Source organism: Sarcophilus harrisii, chromosome 4 (genome assembly GCF_902635505.1).
Source record: "Sarcophilus harrisii chromosome 4, mSarHar1.11, whole genome shotgun sequence".
In the NCBI taxonomy this organism is placed as follows: Eukaryota; Metazoa; Chordata; class Mammalia; order Dasyuromorphia; family Dasyuridae; genus Sarcophilus; species Sarcophilus harrisii.
The window spans coordinates 372,577,476-372,592,265 of NC_045429.1; the positions used below are offsets into that span (position 1 = coordinate 372,577,476).

Genomic DNA, 14,790 nt, shown 5'->3' on the forward strand with positions numbered 1-14,790 from the left:
AATAATAAATTTAGTCTCACATATATGGAATGTGCAATACTAATGGGACAAGCATTTTGATTGTTCCTATAGTCAAAGATGAAAACCTTTAACTCACAAGAAATGTCAAAAGTCGAGGCAGAGATTTAAGTATCATCTTCATAGGAGTAATCACTGAAACCATCAAAATGATTAATATTGCAAAGGAGACATAGTAAGGAGAAAGGGGACCCAGGAGAGAGAGGGAGGTTTTGAGAAATCAAAGGATCAGGAAAGGAGAAAGTAAAGGAATAGGTAAAGAGAAAGCAGGAAAACCAGGAGAGCTAGCATTTTTGAAGCCAAGAGAGGAACAATTATGCAGTGATGTATAGTGGTAGACAGTGTCAATATCTAGAGAGGAAAAAGAGGAAAAGGACTGACATCAAATTTGGCAAACAGAGATGACCCCTGCAAGAGCAATTTCAGTAGAGTGGTGGGGATTGAAATTAGTCAATATGCATTTATTAAAGTGCTTACTATGCTTACAGGCACTGGGCTAATCCAACTATTTTGAAAGACAAAGCACTACCATAAAATTGGTACATTGCTTAAATAGATCCGAATTTTATATCAAAACATAGAGACTCAGTATATATTAATTCACCACAATATATTTAGAAACACAGGAAATTAATTTGTCATATTCTCCTAATAGACTGAAAAGATAGTAATGAAATTCTTCCAGGAACAAACAAACTATGTTAGCTCTTTGTATTTTATTAGGGCACTAGAGAAATACAAACAGCTGATACAGAAATTTCCTTTTTTTTACACTTGTACTATCATTAAGGTCAAAGTAGAGGGCTGTTACCTCACTCCGGCATGATATCTATATTGAAGTCTAGATTAAGGCAATTAACCAATCCCCTATAGATAAATGGTCAAAGACTATGGACAGAAAAACCTGTAAAAAAAATCTAAGCTATCAACAGTAGCAAGAAAAATGCTCCAAATAATTAATAAGCAGCCAGTTCATTAGTTGCTTTTTTTTTGCCATAGCAAAAAGTATTGCTATAGATATTTTTATGCACATGGATCTTTTCCTTCTTTCTTTGTTCTCTTTGGAGTATATATCTAATAGTATAATAGTATGTCTAACATATTAATAATAATATGTCTAATATTAGACACTTGGAGTAAATGTCTAATAGATTTTGTATTTATTTTTTTAATCATCAATGACTGTAAATATAACCTCTGCCACAATAATATAAGCAATAAGTATTGCTTAGTGTATGGATATGAACACTTTAAGTACTTTGGGGTTATACTTCCAAATTGCTTTCTAGAATGGCTGTTAGTTCACAGTTCTAGCAACAGTATATTCATACCTGCCCTCTCACTGCCCCACCAACATTTATAAATTTTTTTTGTTATGTTATATCTAGTGGGTGTGAGATTTAACTTTTAAATTGAGGGATAGTATGTTATAGTGAATAGAAAGCTTGTTTTCAGAGTAGAAAAAAAGCAAGGCCTGCCTCTGACAGATGCTCCCTGTATGGTTCTAAGAAAGCCATTTCTTTCTCAATGACCAAGGCAACTTTCTAAAACTATGAGATGTGTAATAGTGATTAATCTACATTGGTAGAAAGAGTTTCTTCTCTAGGAATTCCCTATACTGATGAAACAAAGGGAACACACAAGGGAAAAAATAGGAACAATTCCATAAAGCTTAAAGTATTATATATAAATGTAAGGTTTCAATATTACATTTAATAAGGATATTTTGTTTGTTAACAATTTTTCCTGGTATTCATCATAATACTTTCAAGGAAAACAACAACAATTTAGTCATCCACTGAGCTTCCCATGTGGTTAGTACCCCCATCCACCTTCTTGATTTCAAGTGAAAAAGTAGCTATTTTCTATGCCCTTTGTATTTGTTTGATACCCAAAATAAAAAGATAGCCTCTTTTAGTCTAGAGAAATCTATTAGATTTCCTCTGAAACAAGGAGTTAAGTTGAGAATGGTATTATTATTATTATTGAACCCATGACCTTGTTTCCTTGCCACATTAGGGTCACGAAATGAGGGGAAGAGGTGATGGAATTGGACAGAAAAACATCCTCCTTAAGCTGCTTACCACTCGAGATAACCTCTTTTAACCCGTTTTCTTTTGAGCCTCTAGTTCCTTTCTGGGACTCAGCTGCTGACTGATAATTAGACTTAATAAGAGAACAAGAGTTTCCCCAGGCAATCTAGGCAATATCCCATTTACTGGCAGCTGGGCCTCTGCTGATTGTCAGAAAGCAGGCTTTTAACCCTAAGTTTGCCATCTATCACAAAGGATTCAGACTTGTGTTTGCAAAATGTTGGGGGCATTTCATTTACTTTGTAGGTATCTAAATTGATTTCTTAAACACTGAGGACTATTGTAATATGGGCCTTCTACTTGTAGTTCCCAACTTTTAATGAAGAGAAATCAATCAATCAATAAGCAAAATAGTTTGGGGCTAATTGGGAGGAGAGAGAAAATCAGTTGCTATTATGGGCATATAAATTCTGTTGTTCCTATGTCTGTTTTTAAGAGTGGGTCCTTACTCCCAAGAACTGTACTTTTTCCTGGCAATTTTACTCTATTTATTCTTGACCACTTCTGCCATGTTAAGAATAAGAAATGAAAGAGGATATCCTCTAGCTTTTGGCATTGCTAATAGCATTCACATTTAAAAAAAATATATATATGCAAATTGACAGTTATCTTATTTCCCTATCCAGAGGTTACCTCTTTGGTCAACATCTCAGATAGGTTATGACTGTGATATAATTAGTATAGGGAACTTCCAGAAGAGAGAACTCTCTCTCTACCAATTCAGGTTAACCATTGCTTTATAATTTAGGATATTAAGAAAATTAGCTCTGACACAGAGATTAAGTGCCTTGTCTACGGTCAAAAGGCCAGAACAAAGGTAGAACTTGAACCCAGATTACCCTGGCTCTGAGGCTGACTATCCACATTTTATAATGTCCAGCTCCATATTTTTAGAAACTATGGTTTGAATGCAAATTGATTCTTCCTGCATTGACACAGATTATAACCTCTCTGCTGTTGTAGTTAAAAAAATATATATATCTCTGAGGAATAAGTCTGGTGATAAATCTCTTCAAAATTAATTAGGCAAGTCTTCCTGGGATAGAAAGATAGTACATAACTAGGCCCATTCTCAAAATCTTTCCAGAGGTCGTATTCCACTGAAAAACTTTTTTGAGAACCTAGTGTCATTGGAACTCTACAATGAAGCTTAAGAGTAGGACTTCAGTGAAAGTATGATAGCTAGAAATAAACCACCAGACTAATTCTTCCCAAACAATCTATGTTGTTTTATTTCTCAATAAAATGTCACCATTTGACACCAGTGCTTTTGTATTTATTTTTTTAATCATCAGTGACTGTAAATACAACCTCTGCCACACCCAGTAAGTGTAGTAAGCCAAAATCAAAGACTAGAGTATGCTATCATTCTGGTTCCATAAATATCAACATTGTCAGGGCCTTTTTTTAAATCCTTAAGAAGGCTCAAAGAGATTAAGTAACTTGCTTAAAGTCATATGGGTAGCAGAATCAGGACTCTCTGGACTCTCTGACATTAAGTGCTGTGATCATTTATACCACATTGTCATGTATATACAGATACATTAAAAACTCTATTCATAGTATTATGTATAGATACATATATACAAATATATGTATTGTACATTTAAATTCCTATTGCATAGGGAACACTGGGGCTTAGAAAGATAGAAATTTTAGATAAGTCCCTGACCCCCACAGTCAATAGGGGGAATAAAACAAAATTACCAATACTATGATGCATAATATAAGTGAATTAGAGAGTTACAAAATAAAATGTTCTATGGAATCCTAGGCAGAAGGTCACATCTATCTATCTACTTTGCTTTATGTAGTATCTAGCTTCAAAAAGACAGGGACAGTAGATTATGGCCACTTTATAAACTTTCACAGTACCAGTATAGTTGGTTGTAGCATTCAAAAAATATCTTTTGATGATAACGATTTCCTTTAAGAAAAAAGGACTTACAAGGGCGAATGTTGAAAACTATCTTTGCATGTATTTTGAAAATAAAAAGCTATTATTACAATAAAAGAAAAAAGGACTAATGACCAGCATGACTTTGTAAAGAACATATTCTGTCTTTGTTATCTAGATCTGACAAAGATATAAATCTACTATACCCAGAGTAATAATGTGAATTTGGGATTTTTCTTTACATTAATAAGGCAATTGATTTTGTATCATACAATATACTTAACAATAGTTTGGTAATATATTGCCTGGAATATTGAACTTAGAGAGTGTTTATTCATGAAGCAATACTAATCTAATACTACATAACAAGTATTATGATCCAAGACAGTTCTATGCCTTGAACCTGCATCCAGAATTATCTGGTATTGGGTTGGGTTGGGGTTTTCTTTTATTAATTCTTGAATAGAAAAAGAGAAAGCATATTGATTATTATTCCATTACTTTATTTTTATAAGTATTGATGTAACTATACATAACATGTTATCTTTTCAGATTTATTTCTCTCTGATAGAAATATAGATTCCTGTTTTTACATAATTACTTATGTATATGGTATATGAAATTGAGATTATTTCATATTCCATTGGACATGACCCAGAGTTCTTAAAGGCTATGCCAAGAGAACACACATTCTGGAGGATTTTACTAAGATGGATAGATTTCAAGTAGGTGCTTGTCAACAGACTCACATTATCCAAGGACTAACAGATAAATTCAGAGAAACACCATTATATGGTGAAAAGCAGAGAGGTGAAAAGCAGAATATTGGAACTAGAGTCAGGAAGATCTAAATTCAGGTGGGCAAACTTGACTTGCCCAAGATCACATAGCTAGATGTGTCTAAGGACATATTTGAACTTAGAAAGATGAGTTTTTCTGACTTCAATCAGACTCAGACGTTAACTACTGTATCACCTAGCTGGCCCACAGCAGGTTCTTAATAAATGTTTACTGATTGATGGATAAAGCCTCAAATTTTTTTTTTTCTATTTAATAGCCTTTCATTTACAGGACACATACATGGGCAACTTTACAGCATCAACAATTGCCAAACCTCTCGTTCCAATTCTTCACCTCCTACCCCCCCCACCCCCTCCCCCAAATGGCAGGATGACCAGTAGATGCCAAATACATCAAAATATAACTTAGATACACAATAAGTATACATGACCAAAACATTATTTTGCTGTACAAAAAGAATCAGACTCTGAATTATTATACAATTAGCTTGTGAAGGAAATCAAAAATGCATGTGTGCATAAATATAGGGATTGGGAATTCAATGTAATGGTTTTTAGTCATCTCCCAGAGTTCTTTTTCTGGGTATAGCTAGTTCAGTTCATTACTGCTCCATTAGAAATGATTTGGTTGATCTCGTTGCTGAGGATGGCCTGATCCATCAGAACTGGTCATCATCTAGTATTGTTGTAAGTATATAATGATCTCCTGGTCCTGCTCATTTCACTCAGCATCAGTTGCGTAAGTCTCTCCAGGCCTTTCTGAAATCATCCTGTTGGTCATTTCTTACAGAACAGTAATATTCCATAATTTTCATATACCACAATTTATTCAGCCATTCTCCAACTGATGGACATCCATTCAGTTTCCAGTTTCTAGCCACTACAAAAGGGCTGCCACAAACATTCGTGCACTACAGGTCCCTTTCCCTTCTTTATAATCTCTTTGGGATATAATCCCAGTAGTAACATTGCTGGATCAAAGGGTATGCACAGTTTGATAACTTTTTGAGCATAGTTCCAAACTACTCTCCAAAATGGTTGGATTCGTTCACAACTCCACCAACAATGCATCAATGTCCCAGTTTTCCGCATCCCCTCCAACAATCATCATTATTTTTTCCTGTCATCTTAGCCAATCTGACAGGTGTGTAGTGGTATCTTAGAGTTGTCTTAATTTGCATTTCTCTGATTAATAATGACTTGGAGCATCTTTTCATATGACTAGAAATAGTTTCAATTTCTTCATTTGAGAATTGTCTGTTCATATCCTTTGACCATTTTTCAATTGGAGAATGGCTTGATTTTTTATAAATTAGAGTTAATTCTCTATATATTTTGGAAATGAGGCCTTTATCAGAACCTTTGACTGTAAAAATATTTTCCCAGTTTATTGTAAAGCCTCAAATTAAGTTTCTAAATATATTTTACATAAGATGAGTCTGACTCCAGACCTGGCATTCTATCCACCATACCACCTAGGTGCACCCATTATAGAGAGACTTATGGTCAACTTATAACATTTATTAATTAATTTTATAACTTTTTATAAACTCTAAAAAAACCTTTCATATAAAATGGCTTCTTTAACTACTTTTTCTATATGATTTGGCATTACATTCACAAGATTTTGACACTATAGTTAATTCTTTATCATGAAGCCATATTTGTAACATAATAGTTAATAAATATACATTTCATAAACATTTTTCCAAGTCTAGCCTTAATTTTGACCCACATATTTTCAGTGTGATTTAAATCAGATAAATTCTTAGGCCATTGAAGCACATTTATCTCTATTTGTTGGACAAACTTTTTAACCTTTTGGACACGAGGCATGAAAAAAGACCATGTAGTATTATTCCCTGTTCATTTTAGAATTTCTTTAATTCCAGAATAATTCTGCTTTGTAATATGTTGACATATTTATCAGAGTTCATTTTCCCCTTCAATGGGGGTTAGATTTCTAAGCCCACTCAAAGTAAAAAATCCTGAAACTTTTGGGTTGGTTGTTTTATAATATAATAATGGCTATAAAACTTTATAAGCTCAACTAGACTTTAGACCCAATAGTTTTGGAATAATCTTGAAAAACTAAGTTTCACTATTTCTAGTCATATGAAAAGATGCTCCAAGTCATTATTAATCAGAGAAATGCAAATTAAGACAACTCTAAGATACCACTACACACCTGTCAGATTGGCTAAGATGACAGGAAAAAATAATGATGATTGTTGGAGGGGATGTGGGAAAACTGGGACATTGATTCATTGTTGGTGGAGTTGTGAACGAATCCAACCATTTTGGAGAGTAGTTTGGATCTATGCTCAAAAAGTTATCAAACTGTGCATACCCTTTGATCCAGCAGTGTTACTACTGGGATTATATCCCAAAGAGATTATAAAGAAGGGAAAGGGACCTGTATGTGCACGAATGTTTGTGGCAGCCCTTTTTGTAGTGGCTAGAAACTGGAAACTGAATGGATGTCCATCAGTTGGAGAATGGCTGAATAAATTGTGGTATATGAAAATTATGGAATATTACTGTTCTGTAAGAAATGACCAACAGGATGATTTCAGAAAGGCCTGGAGAGACTTACACGAACTGATGCTGAGTGAAATGAGCAGGACCAGGAGATCACTATATACTTCTACAACAGTACTAGATGATGACCAGTTCTGATGGATCAGGCCATCCTCAGCAACGAGATCAACCAAATCATTTCTAATGGAGCAGTAATGAACTGAACTAGCTATACCCAGAAAAAGAACACTGAGAGATGACTAAAAACCATTACATTGAATTCCCAATCCCTATAGTTATGCACACCTGCATTTTTGATTTCCTTCACAAGCTAATTGTACAATAATTCAGAGTCTGATTCTTTTTGTACAGCAAAATAATGTTTTGGTCATGTATACTTATTGTGTATCTAAGTTATATTTTAACATATTTTAACATCTACTGGTCATCCTGACATTTAGGGGAGGGGGTGGGGGGGTAAGAGGTGAAAAATTGGAACAAGAGGTTTGGCAATTGTTAATGCTGTAAAGTTACCTATGTATATATCCTGTAAATAAAAGGCTATTAAATTAAAAAAAAAAAAAAAAAAAAAGAAAAACTAAGTTTCATAAGTAAAAAAATAAAATTACTTTTTCCCCAATCTTCAGCAATAAATAATAACTGGCATATATGGAGAACTTTAAGATTTACATGTCACCTTCCATCTGTTGCCTCATTCAGTCGTTACAACATGTCTTGTAGGAAGATACTACTATCTATATTTAAAGATGAGGAAATTTAGGATGAAAGTAGTTAAGTGACTTGCCCAGGGTCCTATTGCTAGTAATCATCTGATGTAAGATTCAAATGTGTTGCTTAGTGCAACACATTATCTACTGCTATTCCCTTCCAGTCTTTGTATTGCCTTGCCATGACAAGCATTTAATAATAATAGCTGTTAGCTATTTCAACTGCTAGGTCTATCTAAAGGTTTTTTATTGTTTTCTAAGGATTGATTACAATTTTTTGCATCAGTAATTTGTAAGTTCTTTGCATATTTTTTCTTTTTTGTTTGTTTTTATTTATGATTTCCTTTGTGTTTTAGTGTGACTAAATTTGTTTCATTGTGAGTTTGATCGATTGTTAAAATTTTTGATTTCCCTATACCAACAATTGTTTCAGTGTCTTTACCATAATTAAAAATGCTAAGAGTAACAACTGCTGCCTATTTCCTTGGAGTAACATCTCTTCCAAGAACACAACAAAAGGAGCAATGGAATACTAATATGGCACAAAACCTAGCACTCAACTTAGACAGAGGTAAGTAAAACCAGCTCCAAATGGTTTCGTCTCATCAAGATCAAATATGTTGTCAGCCTAGTGTCAGTAGAATACACATTTCTTACCATTGCTGTCACAAAATGAAACTCTATCAAAAGTATTTTCCCCTTCCCAAATTCAAAGATTACTATATTAATTATATAATTGTGGTCAAAACACTTTAAAGTCATAGATTTAGACCTAAAAGGGCTCTTTCTAGAATGTCTTTCATCTTAGAGGTGAACAAACTGAGTCACATCAAGGTTAAGTGTCTATCTCTCTGTTCCTCAATTTGCTCCATCTACAAAACAGGGTTAACAATCCTCTAGTAGTTACCCCATAAGGTTTTTGTCATGATCAAATGAGATAATTATGTGAGGTGCACTATAAACATTACCAGCTGTTATTATGCATATCATCAGATTGATCACAGGGAAATAAACTTTGTGTAGTAGCAACTCTCAAGAACATCTTTTAAGGAATAGAAGGGTTATGATCCGAAGCCATTATTAACATTGTAGAATAATAGATCCTGAAAGTATTAAAACATTTATGTATAAATAGTTCTAGCCAATTAGCACTGGAAAAGCCAGCTCAAGCATAAGCAAATAAACCAGAAGCCAACCATTATGTAATCCAAAGACACTTTAGGGAAATCTGAATCTTGCATGACCATTCTTGATGAGCAGGAAACCTATAGTGTCCAGATAAAAAGGTGTCAGTGGATAAAAAGTGTCATGAACCTGGATAATCCATGGAGATCAGAAAGCTTCTAATTCTCTAAGACTAGCCACTCAGGGGAGGTATAAATCAGCAGTAGGGACTAAAGAAACTGAGGTCAACTCCAAAAAGGAGGAGGAGGAGGAGGAGGAGGAGGAGGAGGAGGAGGAGGAGGAGGAGGAGGAGGAGGAGGAGGAGGAGGAGGAGGAGGAGGAGGAGGAGGAGGAGGAGGGAGGAGGAGGAGGAGGAGGAGGAGGAGGAGGAGGAGGAGGAGGAGATGATTGCCTCTCTCCTCTTTCCTCTTGCCAATTCCTCATTCCTCAATTGCCTCATTCCCAATCCACAAGGAACATCTGCGTTAGTAAAGGCTACTTTGCAACTCCTTCAGGTGTTATGATTCACAGCTGTGGAGGCTCTTGGAGAATTGACCTGCCCCTTCACTTAGGCATGATTCTTAATACCAGATTGATAGTTCTATGGCAATTATTGAATTGAATAAAAATGAATATTCATATTTTGCAGCTGTGAATGACACTTTTACAAATATTTGTCATGCATTAGGGCATTAAAAATCTCAAAAAGCAAATTCAGAAAACCAAAAACAATTAGATTCATTCTTTATAAAACACAACATGTATATTTAATAAGATTCTTTAAAGAAAGTACTAAAAGTAAAATAAAGACTAAATAATTGAATCCTAAAGAAGTAGTGAGTCAAAAAACAAATCACAAATATAATAGATGGTTTCCTCAAAAAAATTTTTTAAATCAATCCAGACTTTTAAGGATATAGCTGAAGAGTTATTAAAGTAATGTTTATATCTCTAAACCATGGGGTCTAGGAACTGAAAAAATATTTTGATAACTATTTCAATATAATCATATTTCTTTGTCATACTTTTTTATTTTATGTATTTAAAATATTATTATTTTATTTTTTGTATTTTATGTATTTAAAATATTATTCTGTGAAGGACTCCACAGGATCCACTAGACTACAAAATAGGGTTCACACCACAAAGACTTTCAGAATCCCAGCTCTAAACTTTCACCAACAAAAGAAAGAATAGATTGATGAATTAGTTGTTTGGCTAATAAACTAGAAAGATGCAACTAATAAAGTAGCTAATTGTGAAGGTGTAACTTCTGATAATCAAGGAAGAAGTTAATGAAATTGACAGCAAAAATGAGTTGATAAATAAAATCAGAAGCTACTTTTAAATAAATGTATTAAAATAATCAACGTGTTAGCTAAACTGATTTAAAAAGAGAAACAAAAAATGAAATAGTCAATATAAAAATAATTTAAAACAAATAAAGAGAAAATAAGTGAGATAATTAAAAATATTTTGTCCAGTTCTCTGTCAAAATAACTTTGAATTTTAATGAATTTGATGAATAAATTTTGGGAGAAATGAAATATAAATCGAGAAACAGAGAAATTAAACAGAACAAGAAATGAGAAATTTAAAATACCATCAGAAATGGAAATTGGACAACATAAAGAAAAAAAAAAACTTAGGACCATCTAGATTTATAAGTGAATTCTACCCAAAATTCAAGGAAAAATCAATCCCAATATTGCATAAAATACTTACAAAAATAGAAAAAGAAAAAAAATAATACAAATTTCTTCTGGGCTGTTGAGAATCATTTTCTTAGTGAAAAGATTTTAGTGAAAATCTAGTTTTTGTTTTCAATTGTTATAACATATGGTTATAGTTACTCAGTTTGAAACTACTTCTTCTGTTCTGGCAGAAAAATGTTCTTCTCTTTTAGATGGTACAATAGATAGAATATTATATTTGGAATATGTGAGTTTAAATCCTTCCTAAATGCTTACTAGTTATGTAAACTGGGACAAATCATTTAATCTCTCCCAGATTCTCCCAGATTTAGTTTACTCATTTGCAAAATGCAAATAATAAGATTCCCTACCTCACAAGGTTGTTATTTGAATCAAATATGATAACTTCTAAAAAGTTCTTAATAAACCTCAAAGAGCTATGTAGGTGTTAGTTATTATTACATGCTCCTTCCAGAATCTTTTTTTCTGTCTGAAGTATCCAACTACATTCTAACCACCAAAGGAATTAGATTGTAGTTTTTTAAGTGGACACATATATTTGAGATATGTGATTGATTTTGGAAGATAAACTTTGTATGTTCAGTGTTGATGCTATTTACACATTTAGGAGTCACAGGGTACATTAATCATTGCAGGAACACAAGACATCTTTGTATTTATCTGATCCTTGGTTAGAAGTATTGATTCAATTTAAAAGTTGGGTTTTCTGAAAGAATAATCTACTATGATTGCAGTGTTGTTTAAAAGAGATATTTCTACTTTGATCTGATGGTACAAAATCATAAATTATCTAACATGCCTATATTGTCCAAGAAAAAAACAGACTGATTCATCAGCTTTGGGAATACTTTTTGCTAGTACAGAGCTCAACTATAGGATTTTGCTTCTGAAGCATATAGACATTATAATTATGTAACTATAGCTTTAGAACTGGAATGGACTTCAGAGGCAATCTAGTTGGCTCTCCATACTTTACACTTGAGAAAACTGGGGCCTTGTGAAATTAGGTGATCTGCCCAGGATCATATAACTAGTAAAAGTCAAAGGCAGGACCTAAATCTAGGCCTTCCAATCTCCAAGCCCAATTTTCTACATACTACTAATTACCACTACCAGCTTATCTATAACAAGTGTATTATAAGATTAAATAATTCAGTCAAATTGATACTCTCCTTCCACCTCCTCTCTAAGATATTATTTTTTTTACTGTATTCCTAGAAAACATTCAGGATAATATTTTTGTTCTTCTTTCATTTAGGATTACCACTGCTAGGTTTGTATCCCAAAAAGATTTTTTTTTAAATGTGAGGAGAGGACCTATTTCTACAAAAATATTTATAAGAGCTCTTTCTGTGGTAGCTAAGAATTGGACATTGAGGGGATATCCATCAATTGGGGAATAGCTAAACAAGTTGTGGTATAAAATTATAATAGAATATTATTGTGCTATAGAAAATGACTGGCAGGATGATTTTAGAAAAACCTGGAAAGACTTACATGAACTGGTACAAAGTGAAGTGAGCAAAGCTAGGAAACAAATGTATGTAGTAACAGCAAGATGATGTGAGGATCTACTATGGTAGACTTAGTTCTCAGCAATGCAGTAACCCAATACAGTCCCAAAAGACCTAATGAAAAATATTATCTTCCTTTAGAGAAAGAAGTGACATTTTCTGAATACAGATACTATTTTTCATTTTCTTTTTGTTTGAGTCTTCTTGCTCAAAATCATTAATATGGAAAAGTTTTACATAATTCATACATATTACCTATATTAAATTTCTTACCATGTCAGGAAAGAAGGAGGGGGAAGGGAAGAAAAAATAGAATTTGGAACTCAAAACTTAAAAAAAAACACCAATGAATGTAAAAAATTCTTTTTGCATGTAATTTAATGAAAAATAAAATATTATTTTTTTTAATTTTCTTGTTTTTGTTAAATAGCATTGGAAGGTAAATACAGTGGAACTTTGCAGTTTTTGTATTGGGGACAGGACTAAAGAGGTTTTATGTTATGAGGTTTTACTAGATATATAAGATAAAGATAGGGACTGGGCCTGTGATTTCATTGGAATAGAGAATTACTAGATGAGGAAACTCCTATCAATGAAGGTCCCTACCTTCTCTATAATTTATATATTTATATATTTTAATATATATTTAAACAATATGCCATAACAAAACCGAGAGATTAAGTGACTTGTCCAGGCTTATAAAGCCAATATGTCTCTGAAGTTGCACTTGACCTCAAGGTTTCTTGGCTCCAAGGCCAGCTCGCTATATATCATTCTTCATCTCATGAGAATTTTGTTGTGACTAATTGTTACAATAATTGAATTCAAATAATAAAGTCAGTTATAATAGAGTTCTAGTGGGTATTTGTTTTTAAGGTGGAGACTATGACATTCTTGTTTAATAGCCTCTCATACAATCATCTCAAAATAATCTGGGGAGTCTTCATTGTCTCTCCTTGTTGTTAACGATTGATTTAACAAATTTCTAAGACTTGGTAGCAGAACCTACCAAATAAACTCTTAGATCACTTCTCAATAGATGTCCCTAACTTTTTCCTTCTCCCAAATGCCTTGATCTAAGATGTCTCAAAATTCTACAACCAGGAAAGCAAACTAGTTTACTTGGTGCCAAATTTGCCCATGATTCCTTAGAGCAATCCAGTTGAAGGGAGAAGAGGGAAGATCCCAAGATACCTTTTAAAACCAATGTTACTGAGATCATGGGGAAAAGTTTATGTGGCAAGGAACTCAAATGAGGCAATTTAGTAGCTACTTATTTAAACTAATCAATCTCACTAAATATATACCAACCTCAGTTGTTTCTAGGTTGCAGAAAGTATAACTGAAGTCAGAATCATCTAAATTTTAGTAGTCTGGGACAAATCCCCTATTGCCTCACTCTATTTAATTAGTTTTGTGTCTCCTCTGTTCTATCTATTCCACAAAGCTACCAAAGTTCCTTGCTGGCATTTGAGAAGAATTAGGACTTTTAAAATGAAATTTTAAAAACTCTTCACCACACCTTCACTGTGATTATATTTTTAAGTTACCTGGACAATCCTGAGCAAGTAGAAGTTCTTCCAACTTTGCCAGGGATTTCTCCCTTCTGATTGCCACTTTGTGTTGCCTTCACTGCAGGACAATCAGCAGAGAAGATGCATTTAGTGAAATTTGCTGTCATCGTGCTATTAAACAAGATCAGCAGTTTGCTAGTAGTTAACTTCTTGTGTCTGTTCAGCTGAGTCGGTGTTGTATTATTCTCTAACCATTTTAGAAATGCAAACAGTTCAGTTAAACAGCCTGAACTACTGTTGAACTGCAACAAATTTTGCAGCATCCTTATGATGCAACTGTGTTAAGAGACAAGGCTGAAAGCCAGAGAAATAACTGCATGGTGGAGCAACAGAATAAAAGCTTTCCCCCTCACCTTTTACTGACATGGGGCAAAGTCAAGCCAATGCTTTTTACAAATGCCTCATTAATACAAAAAGAGAGAAAGGCACCCTCAAAAATTGTGATGGGTTAACTATCAATACCATCCACAATAAGTCAACTTACACGCACCAAAGCCTAAGAACAAAAGGAAAAAATGATTGTTGGCAATTGCATTTTATCAGTCTTCAACAGAGTTTTCATTTGGTGATGTCAGGAAATCTCAGGGTCACTGAGAAAGGAAAATGATCATTTCAAAGACCAAAAGTCTTTGCTTTTTGGAAGGCAGCCAAGCATTAGTCACATGGCAGCAAGTTGGCAAATCCACTCTGATGCCTTTGCAGTGAAAGCAGCAACATGGATTTCAAGTAGATAATTCCCATCACGACTCTTATTGGTGATTCATATC

The 14,790-nt window shown here is 33.6% G+C and overlaps 1 protein-coding gene across 1 annotated transcript in view; it reads right to left on the minus strand.

Annotated features, from left to right (window-relative positions):
- Nucleotides 1–14,216, minus strand: part of LYST (lysosomal trafficking regulator) — a 221,227-nt gene extending 207,011 nt beyond the window's left edge. Inside the window, exon 1 of the mRNA XM_031966940.1 lies at nucleotides 14,000–14,216. The gene's annotated coding sequence lies outside the window, so the exon portion shown is untranslated. The remainder of the gene's footprint in view (nucleotides 1–13,999) is intronic.
- Between the last annotated feature and the right edge of the window lie 574 nt (nucleotides 14,217–14,790).